Source organism: Lutra lutra, chromosome 11, assembly GCF_902655055.1.
Source record: "Lutra lutra chromosome 11, mLutLut1.2, whole genome shotgun sequence".
Classification (NCBI taxonomy): domain Eukaryota; kingdom Metazoa; phylum Chordata; class Mammalia; order Carnivora; family Mustelidae; genus Lutra; species Lutra lutra.
Window position 1 is genome coordinate 89,077,042 of NC_062288.1, and position 15,899 is coordinate 89,092,940.

The 15,899-nt window shown below is 43.7% G+C and overlaps 1 long non-coding RNA gene across 2 annotated transcripts in view; it reads left to right on the top strand.

The window, feature by feature from the left end:
• The window catches only part of LOC125080371 (uncharacterized), a 40,447-nt gene that overhangs the window by 13,103 nt on the left and 11,445 nt on the right, over window positions 1–15,899 (top strand). Inside the window, exons 2-3 of one of the 2 annotated variants that reach the window (XR_007121347.1) lie at window positions 4,558–4,640; window positions 14,483–14,554. This is a non-coding gene — a long non-coding RNA (uncharacterized LOC125080371). Of the gene's footprint in view, window positions 1–4,557; window positions 4,641–14,482; window positions 14,555–15,899 lie in introns of those variants that run through there. The other variant, XR_007121346.1, reaches the window with a different exon arrangement.

Genomic DNA, 15,899 nt, shown 5'->3' on the forward strand with positions numbered 1-15,899 from the left:
TGGAGTGATCACTGTCTGGCAGGGACAGGGCAACCAAATTTTAGCTTGTTCAGAGATGAATATTTGAATCAGCATACCCCCTACCCCTGGAGGAAAGCAAAGGGAGTGAGAACCCATAGATGAATGTTTCCTGTCCCTTTCCATTTCCCAGAAAATTGAATCTGAGTTGCACTTTATACAGCTTTGCAGATAGTTTTGAAGAATCAAGTAGTTAATTGCTTACGGATGACAGCCACTCAAACATGTACCATGAACGGGCTCTCCCTCTTTCATTCTTGATGCCTGTTCTCTACAGTGACACTCCCCAGTAAAGGATTTGTACATAGACATCTGTTTTAGATTCTGTTTTTTGGGACACTTAAGCTAAGACAGATACTATTATTATTTCCATCGTAAGTGTCAGTTGATGATTTGTTCATTTGTCCATGTTGCACAGCTGTAGGACCATACAACTAGGATGTGTTCTAATCCAGTGCTGTCCAATAGAACTTTCTGTGATGATGGGAATGTTTTCTATCTGCCCTGCCTGCGCAGTGTGGTAGCCACTAGCCACATGTGGCTGTGAAGACTCAAAGTGTGGTTAGTGCAGGGGCACCTGGGTGGCTCAGTGGGTTAAAGCCTCTGCCTTCAGCTCAGGTCATGATCCCAGGGTCCTGGGATGGAGCCCCGCATCAGGCTCTCTGCTCAACAGGGAGCCTGCTTCCCCCTCTCTCTGTCTGCCTCTCTGCCTATTTGTGATCTCTCTCTCTCTGTCAAATAAATAAATAAAATCTTTTTTAAAAATGTGGTTGGTGCAATGCAGGAACTACATTTTTAATTTAATTGAATTTAAAATAGTCGCATGCATCCAGGGACTATCATCTTACATGCTTCCTGATTTTCCAAGCCCAACAGCTCAAAACCACTTTGCTCATTTACCTTCTAGGAAAGACTTAGGGTAAGCTATGAAGCACTTTGGGTTGCACATTCATGAAACAATCTATGCAGAGTGGCTAAAACCAATAAAGGTGCATTTGACTATTCCTGCTGAGATTTAATTGCAAAACAAACAAAGCCTCATGTCAGAGACTAGAAACTTATTTGACAAATTAAAGCACAAATTAGGGGTCTCTGGGTGCCACAGTCAGTTAAGCATTCAACTCTTGGTTTTGGCTTAGGTCATGATCTCATGGGTTGTGGAATCGAGCCCAAGTCCAAAGTTGGACTCCTCACTCAGCAGGAAGTATGTGTGAAAGATTCTCTTCCTCTGCCCCTCTCCCCACCAGCTCTGTCTCTCTCAAAATAAATCTTAAAAAAAAAAAAAAAAAGTAAAGCACACATTAGGAGCCAGGCTTGTACTAAGCAGAGATTTGACAATGGTAACCAGGACAGATAGGATCCTTGCCCTGCTTCTGGATAAAAACCAACACCAGATATTGTCTGTTATCTCCCTTTGTCTTTCTTTATCACCACACAATTCATTTGTGTAGGGTGTCATCTTTCTCATCCATGTCCTCAAACTTCCATAGCTTCCCTTTTGAGTTATCTTCCCAACTCAACTTGTTCTGAAGCACGTGCAGTGAAAGGAGCCTGGACCCTGGAGTCAGATATTCCTGTATTAGAGTCGAGTTCTCCTTTTAAGAGCCCCCCTATCTTATGTAGTTACCTCTCTGAGTCCTAGTTTCTCTCATCTGTAAAATGGGGTTGAGAGGATTAAATAAAGTTATATAAGTATATCCTGGCATCGGAGAGCCCCACAGAAAGGTTACCTCTCTCATCCTCATTTGGACCTTTAGGAATTCCCTGTCCTAGTTCTCCTTCCTGGAACATTTATAAGAAATTTCCATACAACAGTCAACTTCATGGTAAGAGAAGCCAACTCCAGAAGGCCATTGACAATGACAGGTCCGCTACAAGATAATATTTAGAAATATGGTGATCACACAGCTTTTTCAAAAGGAAGAGAAAGTTACAGACCCATAATCACATATTCCTGCCACATTCACCATGGAAACAGGTTTGGGAAACTAACCAGAGGCATGTCAACACAAGGCAATAAAAAATAGATGATACAAGGGCTATGATTCTTTCATTAGTTTAGGAAATTTTAAGCTGCTCCCTTTACACACCTAGCACTATTAACAAATATTTTTTGAATACCCACTGTGCGTTCATGGCTGTGCTGGCTCCTAGGGATAGAAAAACCAATGCAGCCTGGCCTGTGTCCTCATCCAGGTGGAACACTATGTTCAAAACATATCACAGGTTACATGAGCCAAATATCAAGCTATCAGTATAACTGCCTTGTCCTGGGCTGCATAATGGCCCTGGATAGGGGGACAGAAGCAGTGACAGGGAGGCATACTGGCCAGGCTTAGAGGACCTGGCTAACTGGTCAGGTCATGGTCTGTAGCAGGAGTTGGGCTGGGAGTCTGAATGATGTTCATACAAAGGGGTTCTGGGCTCTTGTTTAAAGCAAAGGAAGAATAAGTTGCAGCTCAATGAAGCCCAGTTCCTGAGGAATCAGAGGGTGGAACTGGAGGTTGGAGACATGCACGTGACTAGCTCTGTCCTGGCTCCAATGTAAGGAATTCTGGAAGCAGTATTCTTTGAGATACGCAGCTTGACCTCAGGCTGGACCATGAGCTGATATCCTTTCAGATGAAGGAGCTGGTTGCATCTGAACACCCCCTTTGGTTTCCCTGTGGCAATGGCGGAGGCCTTCTTGGCCCAAGAATCCTAGCTATGGTTTTTCTGTGGGTAGTTTAACATCACTGTGGTGACTGGGTTTTACTTACAGGGTTAAAGCTCCCTTCTCAGTTCACTCTTGATCACGCACCTGAGGTCTTCAGGGTTCCCTGGTGAGAATTCTTATTTGGGGTGTGAGGCATTGTCCTCTCATGAGATCAGGGCCAGAACATCTTTGAGTGCCCACTGAAGGGAGAGAAACTTGAGGACTGAGGGGGTCAGGAAAGCATCCCAGAGGTGGAGCATAACAGGCAAGAACACTAATCACATAGAGGTCTGTATGAATGGAGCCCCTGGAGATATGCAGTGCACAACCTGTGTAGCTGCACATGGCATCCCTGTAGATAGGCAAAGAAGAAGGGGATTAAGCATTCTGGTAGGGAAGACAATACAAGCAAAGATCCAAAGCTCTCGCTTGATTCACATTCATTTATTACCACTTTAAACCAAGGAACATTCTATAACTCATAGGCATTTTCACCTCATTATTACTTCATTAACTCCCTCTGTATTTCTTTCTTTTTTTTTTTTAAAGATTTTATTTATTTATTTGACAGAGAGAAATCACAAGTAGGCAGAGAGGCAGGCAGAGAGAGAGGAGGAAGCAGGCTCCCCGCTGAGCAGAAAGCCCGATGTGGGGCTCGAACCCAGGACCTGGGATCATGACCTGAGCCGAAGGCAGCGGCTTAACCCACTGAGCCACCCAGGCGCCCCTCCCTCTGTATTTCTTGACAATTGTTTTGTGGCAAGTATTAGCAATCTCAGTAGAATATATTAAGAGTAGCAATATGAATTCTGAGGATGAGTTATTGGGAGGTTGAAAGTGAGAGCTTTCCCATCCTTGGGTTCTACCTCTTCTGTAGTCCTGCTTTAGTTTCTATCACTTTCATTTTAAAAGTCAACCTGATTTTTCCAGGGTGATGGGGAAAAGGTGAGGTAGCCATGAGTGTACTTCTCTAAGCAAGAGCCAAAGCCAGAGGAAAAAATTTTAAAATCACTTATCCTTATGCAGTGACAAACTGAAGTTGCTATAAATGCCAAGAGAAAACAATACAGAGAAAATGGATGGGGTTACCGGAACATGTTCATAAATTTATGCAGTAAATGTGTTGTGTGTTCTCCAATTGGCAAGCGTCTAATATAAGACAATATTAAGGTGCTGCAAAATCTAAGTTAATATAACATTTCCCCTCTATACTCTTCAGATTTATTGCCTGCATTTTTATGGGTTTTAAACAGCTTTTCTTGACATTAAATATTTAGCAGTTAACAGTTAATTTGTCACTTTAATCTCAAATTGTTTCATACTGCATAATATGACAGGAGTTGGGGGGAAAAGGAAGTTATGTTCCTTTATATGTTTAAGGTTATATCTTGGATTTGTGGGCAAGCTTGGGGATGGGGAAGCCAGACTGGAAAATTTCAACATTTTCACAAGTCTATCGTACTTGAAATGATGACATGATGTGTTCATGGCTTTCTGGAAGGTATTTTGGGCGTAGGAAGAATGGCAGGTTCCTCACAACCATCCCTATCCATTCCTGTTAGCAAGGAGGGAAATAGACTCTGGTCATTAATCACTATATATGGAAGAAATTAAGGTATCAAAAGCAAGTTTCATGTGGTTGGCAAATGATCATTGAGGCTAGAGGCTGAGTATGTGGATGGTTGATTAGAGTGTTTCCTCTATTTTTGTGCATATTAGAAATAATCCATAATGAAAACATAAATGCAAGACCTGGAAACGAACACAAAACAAAAAAGCAAAAAGCACATTTTGTCCCAGGGACAGGACATAACCTTGAGCCTTGCTTCCTCTTTGTTTCTCAGGTTGCTCTTTGGTTTCACCTGCAATTTCCTGTGCTCTTCCTCCAGGTTTTCCTGAATCATGTTTTGGCTCTGTCATTGCAAAGGTAGGATTGAGTCTCTTCTACAGTTTCATTTAGGGAGAGCCAAAGAAATAACCATCACCATAGAAAGTAGTAATAGTTGCCATGTTTTGAACTCTTTCTGAACACTGAGCCAATGTCTTAACACACCATCTCATTTAAATTCTCTGGTCATCCTCTCTGGGAGGATATTAGCACTGCTTTAAAGATAGAGAAACTAAAAAGAAAGAAAGAAAGAGAAACTGAGGCTTAGAGAGCTAAGTAACGGGTCCAAAGTCACAGAGGGAGGTAGAACTGGCATTTTGACCCAGGTCTGTTGTCCCTAAGCACCAGTTTAACTCTTGTGTTGAAGCTGATCCAAACTCATCTGCAGGAGGGGGTTAAAAGAGACCTTTCAGGCTGATCATCAGGGGTCAACTTGACTTCACACTTGGGTTTGGAATCATCTTCCTACTCAGTGTCCAAAAGCAACAGTCTAATTTCAGGCTGTCATTCTCCTCGGTACACACACAAGAATCCACAATGGCAGCACAAAGGAGGGGGCATGGTACAGATGACATGGAGGATGAGGTCTTCCTGGGGAAAGATTTAATCTGGACAGTGTCATAATAACTGGGGTCTGTCTGGAGGCATGCTGGCTTCTCAGCTGCAAGCCAAGATGAAAAGGAAGAAGCTACAAATAAGTAGGTTTGGCGCTGAGGTATTAATTTTGCTTTCTGGGTGGTCCTCACGAGATGGTAATCTGTGGAGTTAGTCCCAATAAGAAAAGAAGGATGGAAACAAGAAAAGAAGGAAGAAAAGTCCACTGGTCTATAGCAAATTCAGGCTCAGTCTGGAATGGCATAAATATGTAGAGATCCAACCCAATGGGTGAGACATGTCAGCAGAAATGCAGAAATTTCTATGATGCTGAGATGCTTAAAGGTGTAAAAAATGGCAAGAAATTCATCCTTAAAAAAAAAAAAAAAGAAAGAAATTCATCCTTTTTAGAGCCTGACATTAAGTAGGAGCTTTTCTTTTCTTTTTTTTTTTTTAAAACAAATGCCAGATAGGATATCAAAGCCCTAGCCCAAAAGTCTGAGGTTCAGAGCAGGGCCCTTGCCTCAGCAGAAACCCTAGGGTTCATATTAAATAGTCGAGGTCATTTGGGCTCAAGACTGGTCCCTAATTATCCTTACCCCTCTACCCCAGTTTTGCCCCATCCAACACTGTGGATGACGTAATGATTCTAGGAAATACCACTGTGAAAGCCCACCGTGATTTCCTCAAGGAAAAGGTCCACATATTAATGTTTTTGTATCTGTAGTTTCTGTTGCAATGCCTAGCCTGGAGTTCTTCACAAAAATGTCTGTTGAAAGAATAAACAGGAAACTTTCATGCCTGGATAGATATGGGAATTTACCTTCTGAAGTCAAGATAATCCTACAGATCAGCCCTGTCAATGGGCTCGGGTTCAACTCTGTACTCAGCTCTCTAGATGTTCACAACTCAAAAGGGCATCACTAAAAAAAGCAGGTCAGACCATCAGCCTTGATTGAGTTTGGACATTCTTCAAGCATCACCATCCCAGTTTGAGAGCCCGGAGCTTCATTCCCATCGCTGGGTCTCCTCCCCATGTAGACCACGCCTCAAATGCCAGAGTGTAGAACTGGGAAAGGACACCCATACCCCAGGAGGGCCAAGTCTTCCTCTGTGGATCTGAGTCTCATTTTTAGGGTCATTCCATTTCATGAGCATCTATTACATTGCTATGGGGATCCAGGCTCCTGTTGTTGAGAGGTGAAGGCCACTGGGGCAACTAGCTCAGGAACCCTGGTAGAGTCTGCAGGAGAGGGCTGCCCTGCATGACTCAGCTCTCATTAACATAACTGAAGTTGTATTGAATTTGCCCTTTGCTGCTTACCCTACTCCAGAGTAACTTTGAGTTAAACCAATCTGAGCTCTGCAAGCCCAGGTTCCTTAGAAACAGAAAGGACAACATCTTACTCTAACTCTGGTCCTTTCCTTGTAAAACCAACACCTGGGGATGCCTGGGTGGCTCGGTCATTTGAGTGTCTGCCTTCTGCTCAGGTCATCATCCCAGGGTACTGGGATGGAGCCCCGCATCGGGCTCCCTGCTCAGAGGGGAGTTTACTTCTCCCTCTGCCTGCTCTGCCTGCTGCTCCCCCTGATTATGCTCTCTCTCTGACAAATAAATAAATAAAATCTTAACAAAGAACAAAACCCAACACCTGAAGCCATGCCTGGGCTTGCTGTTGCTACTGGACACCCTCTGTACAGAGGTAGGGGTTGTGCAGCCCACGGCTACAAGAAAACTTGAGCTTCCCTCATTCAGCTTATGTCTTACATCTTCCAGAGCTTGCTGGATGAGTGTAATGAGCTTCTTGCCAAAGGGCTGGTGAGGGGCTAGAGGCAGTAGGGACTCTTGACTACTAGATTCTTTTTCCTCATCTAATTTCTTTTTTTTTTTTCCCTTTCCTTTCCTTTTCTTTTCTTTGCCTTTCCTTTCCTTTTTCTTTTCTTTTCTTCTCTTCTCATTTTTCTTTCTTTCTTTTGCTGGAATTATCAGTGTCTATCTTAAGATTGCTAATGGGGCATGCCTGGGTGGCTCCACTGATGGTGTCTGATTCTTGACTTTGGCTCAGGTCATGATCTCAGGGTCTTGAGATCGAGCTCTGTGTCAGCTCTGCTTGAGATTCTCTCTCCCTCTCCCTTTGCCCCTTCACCATCTGGCGTGTGTGCTCTTTCACACTTTCTCTCAAATCAATCAATCAATTAGTTTAATTAATTAATTTTAAAAAGACTGCTGATGGATGCTGTGATAGATCACCAGATCCCCCAGTGAATGTGTTGTCCCAGTGTATTATTCCTCTTTGTCTTCTTAGTCCAGTTAGCCCAAGACGGGACTGGATGCATTCCTTAGTAATCCCAAATAGAAGGAAGGCCAGAGTTACATGGTCAAGTGCTGACTCTTCTATTGACTTTGATAAGACCACAAGAAAAGCCATGTGCCATTTCTCTATCAGAGGGCCTTTATCTATTAAAGGAGAAACAAGGGTGTCAAGCTGACTTTTGTGGTGGGGGAAACATACCGTTAGATTGTCAAATCCTCAGGAAGAGGAATCATGAAAGACATGTGAAGCAATTGACTTGAGACACGTTGCTTACCGCAAATTCCAAGTACAGCAATGGTGGGAAAATCTTTGAAATGACAGCTCTGTAACTGTGGGTTTAACTCCTGCCTTTGATCTCTGCTTCTCTTTAAGAATAGTGAGCGTTTCTTCTTTTCGGTGTTTAAAACAAGAAGGAGACTTAAAGGACTGACTCCACAGTTTGAGAGTTTCAATTTTTAAAACAATTTCTTTCTTCAAATGGCAGGACTGGGAACTACTGCTCAAAATTACCTGGGAGAAGGAAATGTCATCGGAGGGGAGGGACAAATCGGCAAAGGAAGGGGCGGAATGAGACCCCAGGGAATCAGGCTGCTTTAAACCAAAGGGGTTCCTAGGGATTCTCTGGGATTGTCTGGATTCTCTGTCCAGCTCTACTGTCATTGAACACTAGGCACTCACTTCCCACACCTGTAGAATGGAATTGGTTTTACTTGGTGCCTCTCTCCGCTGCTGTGAAAATGGATTTAAACAGAAGATATTTTTTCATAACATTTTCACCTAGACTGAACCAAGAAGTGATGAGCAGTGAATTCAAGATATTGACCATCCTGTTGCTATCATTTCTCCACGCCTGCCTCTTCTCTGACAGAGTAGGGATGACATCCTGAGAGGGCTCGCTTCTCTCTCTCTCTCTCCCCCACCCCTCCTTTTCTCCCTCTTCCTTCCCCTGCTATTTCTCCCTTTGATGAACACTGTCTTCTATCAGGTTAAGATACTTTGCATATATTTAAAACCAGCAGAGTATTTTGTTCTCCCCAGATATCCCACAAGCAGCAAATACAATCAAAGATCAATTTCTCGGAAATAGGTAAAATGTCTTTTCAGTGATCCCGGGAAAGCAGGATGTGAAAAGGTTTGCCACCTGTCACCCAAACACACTCCATTTCTCAGGAAACAGAGTGGGCTGGGGGCTCAGGACTGTCCTGCAGTGTCCTTTATATTTTTATTTTTTTAATTAAGAAAAAAAAAATCTGGTTGAAGGATTAGCTGTTTTTGTCAGAAACACAGATCTCCTGTAGTTTTTCATGGATGTTTATGGTTCCTCAGTGCTCAGAATCAGACTGATTAACAAAGAGATAGGAAAATGCCAGTGAGTAGCAAGACACAGCTTGGGGCCAAGTGAACCCATCTAGTCCATGGAAGCAAATTCCCGCTATTAAGTGCTAACTGTATACAGATCAGGCTCTTGGCAAAGCTGTTGATGGGCAGCTAATACTCTCTGAAAAGTCTTCAGTGTCATAGAAGAAATGAGAAGGGGCCTTTGAAAAAATAGAAATCATGTCATATTTATAGAGCACTCGGCTCTTTTGTGAAGCTTGAAGTGAGTTTCATCCTTACCACCAGCGTATGAGTTAGAAAGGGCAGTTTTTTCTAATCCAAAAAGATAAATAGCTTACCAGGGTCAGTCAGAACTGTGAAGGTTAATTTTCTATGTCGACTTGACGGGATTACAGGGTGCCCAGATACTTGGCTAACCATTGTTTCTGGGGGTGTTTCTTTTTTCTTTTTTTATTTGACAGAGAGAGATCACAAGTAGATGGAGAGGCAGGCAGAGAGAGAGAGAGAGGGAAGCAGGCTCCCTGCTGAGCAGAGAGCCCGATGCGGGACTCGATCCCAGGACCCTGAGATCATGACCTGAGCCGAAGGCAGAGGCTTAACCCACTGAGCCACCCAGGCGCCCCTCTGGGGGTGTTTCTCTGGAGAACCCTGACTGATGCAGGGAATCCAGGCCTACCAGCCTCCCGGGACTGCGTTCTTTCCAGTCCGACAGGAGCGTGCTCTGGCAGGGGCTGCAAGGCCAGCTGGGGGTCTGAGAAGCCAGCGGCGGGAGATCCCACTCCAACAGAGTGGGTCAAGCTTCCTTCTACTCTCTCCTTAGCTGTGTGGACACCTGTCATGCCGATGTCTATGGTACGTGCCGAGTCCTGGTCCTAGAGGTAGGGGCCCTACTCTACATACCACCCTTAGGTCTTAGCAACTCTGTGAGGCAGCTTCTCCCTTCTTACTTTCCTTTGCCCTCCTGATGATGGTTGGCAAACTTTTTCTCTGAAGGGCCAGATTAAATAAATAAATACGAAACAAACATACAAACAAATAAGAGTCCAGATAACAAATATTTTGGGTTTTGAGGGCCATAAGCACTCTGTCACAGGTACTCAACTCTGTTACTGCAGGGAGTACTCAACCGTAGATGATAATATAGATGTATGAGCAGCACGGTGTTCCAATAAAACTTTATTTATGGACACCGAAATTGGCATTTCTTGTCATTTTCACCTGTCATGAAATATTACTCCCACCTGCTTGCAACCATTAAAAAAATGTAAAGATCATTTTTCGCCCTTGGGGTATAACAAAACCCAGCAGGGCCAATATGGCCCACCTTTCCCTAGATCACAAGCTCCTCAAGCAAGGGAATAACTTGCTCAGGCTCCCACGAATCTGTGTTTCACACAGGTCTTGGCACACAGAATGTGCTCGGCCCTTATTGGGTGACTGGATAAATGGGGTAAATGCCAGTCCCTGGGCCATTTCCTAAGGCATTCCCTGGTGTAACCCCTTATCCTATCTGCCCATAAAGTCTCCCCAAAGGCAGCTCCTTCCCCAGTCGCCCCTCAGGCTGTCAGGTTGCTTTCCTCGGCACTGAAGGCTCTCTGAGAAGCACTTATGTCCTATGGGTTTGTGCTCATCGCCAGCAGCATAAAACCTCCTTCCCGGCCTCGTTTCCAAAAATTTCCAGGAAACGTTTTGGCACAGTAGAGAGTCTGAATTTTGTTGTTGAAAACAAGAACAGAGGTAACAGGTGTTTCTGCTGTTCTCACCCGAAGAGGGAAATTCCAACAATATCGAAAGCTTTGTTATTGAAATGACACACACACATACACACACCAGGGGAAAATAATGATTGCAATCTGATCGAGCAATATTACCAGCCCCGTATTCTATAAGCCCCGAGTACATTCCTTAGATGACTTTTCCATTGATTTCGTCCTACGTTAGGATAACCATCTGTGGACTCATCCTAAGGAATTTATCACCTCCTGGTTCTGCTGCTAGAATGAGTGCCCACCGTTGATAAGATCAGGAGGCTGATTTAACAAATTGAACTTTAATATTATTTTCCTAAGAAAATCTATCATCCCTGCTTCCCCTCTGCCTTATTGAAACAGTCCCTGCAGAAGATAAAGAGATAAGGGAGTTCTGTAGCCCCCCAGCCCGCCGTTGGGCTCAGCGCTACCCTCATTCTTGGAAACTGTGGGGAACAGCCTGGTTAGCTAGCGATGCCAGAGCTCCAGGCCAGGACCCAGCTGAAGGTGGGATGTGGGGAATAGCCCCGACCTCGGATCACCCCATCTGGGTCTTCCTCTTGTTGGCATGTCCCCGGATAACCCTATTCTCCAAAACCATGTCCTTAGGTTTTGGCCACCATCTGAGCCATTAAAAGCTGCATTCAGAAAGACTATCTGATGGACTTACTCATCCTGAAACTCTGGGTTCCCTAAAAGAATTATTTATGACTAATTTTTCTTTGTTCTGTCTCTTTCCACTGGAATATAAGCTCCAGGTCAGTGTGTACTGTTTTCTTGACTTAACAGTGCAATAAATCTTTCTTGGAAAAATTAATGAATGAGCAGTGTATAGTTAGGTGTGCAAATGCCATCGTACCAACCCCCAGAATACAGAGAGGGGAGTGAGACAGAACAGGTGTGCCCGCTGCTTTAAACCCATGTCCGAGTTTCCTAGAACGCCATATAATCAAATGATTATAATTGTAATTGTGTATGTTTACAACAAATTTAATATTTGCAAAGTGCATAGTCCAGTGCCCGGCTCACAGAAAAGACAATAGCAGATTCTCCAACAAGCACATAAACCTAAATAAAATAAACAAAAACCTGGCAAAATCCCCCCATCGCTGACAAGTTAGAAAAGACAGCTTCTCCTAACATCCCCCCTCTCTCACTCCTTTTCATCTCCCATCCCCAGCTCCTCCCTCCCTCTCTCTCTCCACTTTCCTTATTTATTTTTTTCTTCTCCAATGTAAGGTTATTGCTACTGTTTGTTCTTGCTAGGTTTGATCAGTGCAGGAATGTATGGGTGGGGAAGGCCCCAGCCCCCATCCCCTAGGAAGCAGCCCTTCCCAAAGTCCATGACCAATGACCTCCCACGTTACCAGTACTGCCTTGTCAACAGGCTTGAACTAAAATACATTTCTGAAGGCGCATTCTGGGGATGGCGAGTGGCCCAGTTTGCCCCCCTCCTCCCTGATGATGGCGATGGTGGTTGATGATGGTGAAGGCATAAAGATGAGGAGCAGGTAGAAGACAAAGAGAGAGGCGGAAACGCAAGCTCTTTGCTGTCCTGAGAAGCTCTTCTGTCATGAATTACCCTGTTTGAGAAAGAGTAATCATTTCTGTCTCCCTGTTTTACAGACCAGGAGAGGTTAGTTAACTTTCTCGGGGTCAAACAGCTTGGGACTGGCGGAGAGTCAAGCCCAGCTCCGTCTCTCCTCAGACAAACTGCGTGAGGCGCTGTATGAAAGGCCATGCTTATATTATTGCTAATGCTTGCTACAATACTCTTAGGGAAGTATTAGTGTCCCTTCTTTTACAGCTGTGACAAATGAGACTCAGAGGAGCTCTGTGCCTTCTACAAGGTTACAGCTAAAAGGGATGGTGCCAGGATTTTAACAGTGAAGTCTCATGTTCTTTCAATGCGCCATTTTGTTGTCCCAACCTTGCAGGTCATTTTTATTGGTTCCTTTAAACTTTTAAAATATTTTTCAAATGTTTAATCATAAGCATCTATTTTATGTTTATCTTTTTATAGTCTCTTAATTACAATATTAATGTATGAATACATGCTTATAAAAAATTTAACATCCTAGAACTTATATTATTTTTATAATGAGGAGAAAAGATTATAAAAATAATGTTGTTACATGTTTCTTTAGTTATATTAATGACTTCACTTGCATTGTCACTGACCATTCTTACAGTAAGAGATAGGGGCAACATCCCCATTTTTCTTTTTCTTTTTCTTTTTTTTTTTTAAGATTTTATTTATTTATTTGACAGAGAGAGACACAGTGAGAGAGGGAACACAGGCAGGGGAGTGGGAGAGGGCCAAACAGGGATCCCGGTGCAGGACTTGATCCCAGGATCCGGGGATCATGACCTGAGCCGAAGGCAGACACTTAGTGACTGAGCCACCCAGGTGCCCCTAACATGCCCTTTTTTCAAATGAAGAACCTCACTAAGTAGAAGAGGGTGCCTCACCACGAGTTTACATAGAGGTATGATGTTGACCAAATCTCTTATCCTCCTGCTTCTACTGGATTAGCAGATCTGAGGCTCAGACTTCCAAGCACCAGTCGGGGGGCAAGCTTTTCTTGTTTTCTTAGAGAAGCATGCGAGTTACTGCGTGGGCCGGGTGGAGAGTCAGGGGGTGGGTCAAGCACACAAGGGAGCATTGGTGATAATCAGGGCCTTGAAGCCCCGAGTGTCAGTAGGATTGGGGCAGGAGCCGGGTGCCACATTCAAGTGGGAGAAATACAGATGAGTTTAATGAAGGGCCTACTTACAAGCTGTGGGCAGGGTTCAAAGAAACCATTGAGTAATGGTAAAATCTCTGGGAAGAAGCAGCACCTATAACTAGCCTCGATCTGAAGGTACAAGAGGAGGGAGTGGTTAGGGAAACAGACAGGGCTCTAGACAGAGCTCCCAGACAGAGCTCTAGCTTCAGAGAATACAACACAGTCACCACCAGCTCACAGCCAAGCAGGAGGGACACCAGGGGAATACATTCCCCAGCTTCTCTCTCCTTCCACTTTCTGATCTCCTGCCAGTGCCTTCCTTTTGCAGAACCTAGCAGAAGTCAGAACGAAGGGAGCCCAGTTGGTGCAATTCATAGTAGGCAACTTCTAGGGGCACAGAGAAAGGGTAAGGAGGGAGCGCAGGGGGACAAATGGTATAGCCAGCATTGCCCTTGCCATACTGGCCAAAGGTAAGGGAGGGCAAATCAGGAGAACTACGAGTCCCCCAGAATGCAGAGTCAGGAGAGAAGGGGACCAGGTTGGAAGCCCTGATGACCACAGAGCTTGTCCCCTCTTTTCAAATAATCTATGTTTTAGGACAGTTTTGGAGTTCTAGAAAAATCTAAAAGATAACACAAAGACTTTCCATATACCTTGCACCCAGGTTCCCCTGTTATTAACATCTTAAATTAGTATAGCACATCTATCATGGTTAATGAGCCAGTCTTGATGCATTAGTATTAACTAAACTCTATAGGTTTTTTTCAGATCTCCTTAGTTTTTTCTTAAAGTCCTCCCCAACCACCCAATCCCATATTACATTCAATCACTACATTTCCTTTGGTTCATTTTAGCACTGACAGCTTCTCAGACTTTCTTTGTTTTTGATGTCCTTGACAGTTTTGAGGAGTAGTGGTCAGGTATTTTACAGGATGCCACTCTATTGGAACTTGTCTGATGCTTTTCTCATGATAAGACGGGGTTATGGATTACTGGAAGGAAAACCACAGGGGTAAAGTACCGTTTTTATCGTGTCATATCAAGGGTACATCCTTTCAACATGATTTATGACTATTGATGCTGACCTTGATCACCAGGCTGAGGAAGCGTTTGTTAGCTTTCTGGACCACACAGTAATATTTTCTCCCTTTCCATAGTGTACTCTAGAAGGAAGTCACTACGTTTGACACTTAAGGATCGCAGAATGACACTTCCCCTCCTTGAAGTTGGACTATCTACATAAATTATTTGGAATTTTTCTGCATGGCAGACTTCTCTTTTCTCCACCATTTATCATTTTATTCAATCATTCTTTATGTCAGTGTGGACTCACGGATATTTCTTTTCTGCTTTAGGTTATAATTCAGCACTGCTTTATCTATCGCATTGTTCTAATAGTCCCAGCTTTGCCTCTTGGGAACTTTTCAGTTGGCTCTTGTACTCCACTGATGCATCCCCATCAGCTTGTTCTGCTTTCATTTTTGTGTGTGCGCTTTCTTAATTTCTGGCCCTATAAGGTGCTCGAGGCTTATTCTGTGCATTTCTTGCTAAAAGAAAGACTGTGTCCTCTACCCACATAACACTCCTGATGCCAAATGTGTGCAGTTCTACCTTATATTAAGCAATTGTAACACTAACTACCTGTAGTTAGCACAGACCCTACCACTTAAGGGTTCAGTCCCACAAGACTGCCCCTGACTTCAGTTGCCAAATTATGAGCAGTGAGTCTCCAGGTCATCCACACGTCTGTCTGACTAGGCTACAAATTGAAGGGTCCCACAACTCCTTCCTCAGGTTCAGTAATCTGCTATAATGGCTCACAGAAATCAGAAAAGCCCTTTGCTAGTACAGGTTTATTATAAAGGATACAACTCAGGAACATCCAAATAGAAGAGATATAGGGCAAGGAAGGAAGAAGGTGTGTGGAGCTTCCATGCCTTCTCGGGACATGTTGTCCCCTTAGCACTTTGGGTATATTCAACAACCCAGACTCTCTCTGAACACCTTGTTCAGGGTTTTTATAAAGATTCCATTACATAAGCATAACTGATTACATTGCTGCCACTGGTGATTAATTCAATCTCTTGTCCTATTCCCTTCTCTGAAAGTAGAGGTAGGGCTGAAAGTTCCAACTCTCTAATCACGTGATTGGTTCCTCTGGCAACCAGCCCCCCATCCTCCAAGAGTCACCTCATTAGCATAAACTCAGGTACAGTTTAAAGGGGCTTATTGTGAAGAACAGAAGTTGTGCCTCTCACTCCATCACTCAGGAAGTTCCAAGGGTTTTAGTTCTCTGCCTGGAATTGGGAAGAGAGACCAAATATGTATTTCTTATTTTGTCACATTAGTCCTAGTTCTAAAATCTGCCATTTCTTCAAGGGGCCCTGGTTCCTTTCATTGAAGAGTGATGTTAGAAACCAAAGTCTAGGTGTTAAGTGTGCTTGTTGCTACTGGGATGTTGTTTCTCTTAGACTCTCTCAGCTAACAGAACAAAAATATGTGTGTGTGTACACATACCTGTATGCATGTGTGTATACATACATGTATGCATGTGTGTATATACACACGTATATA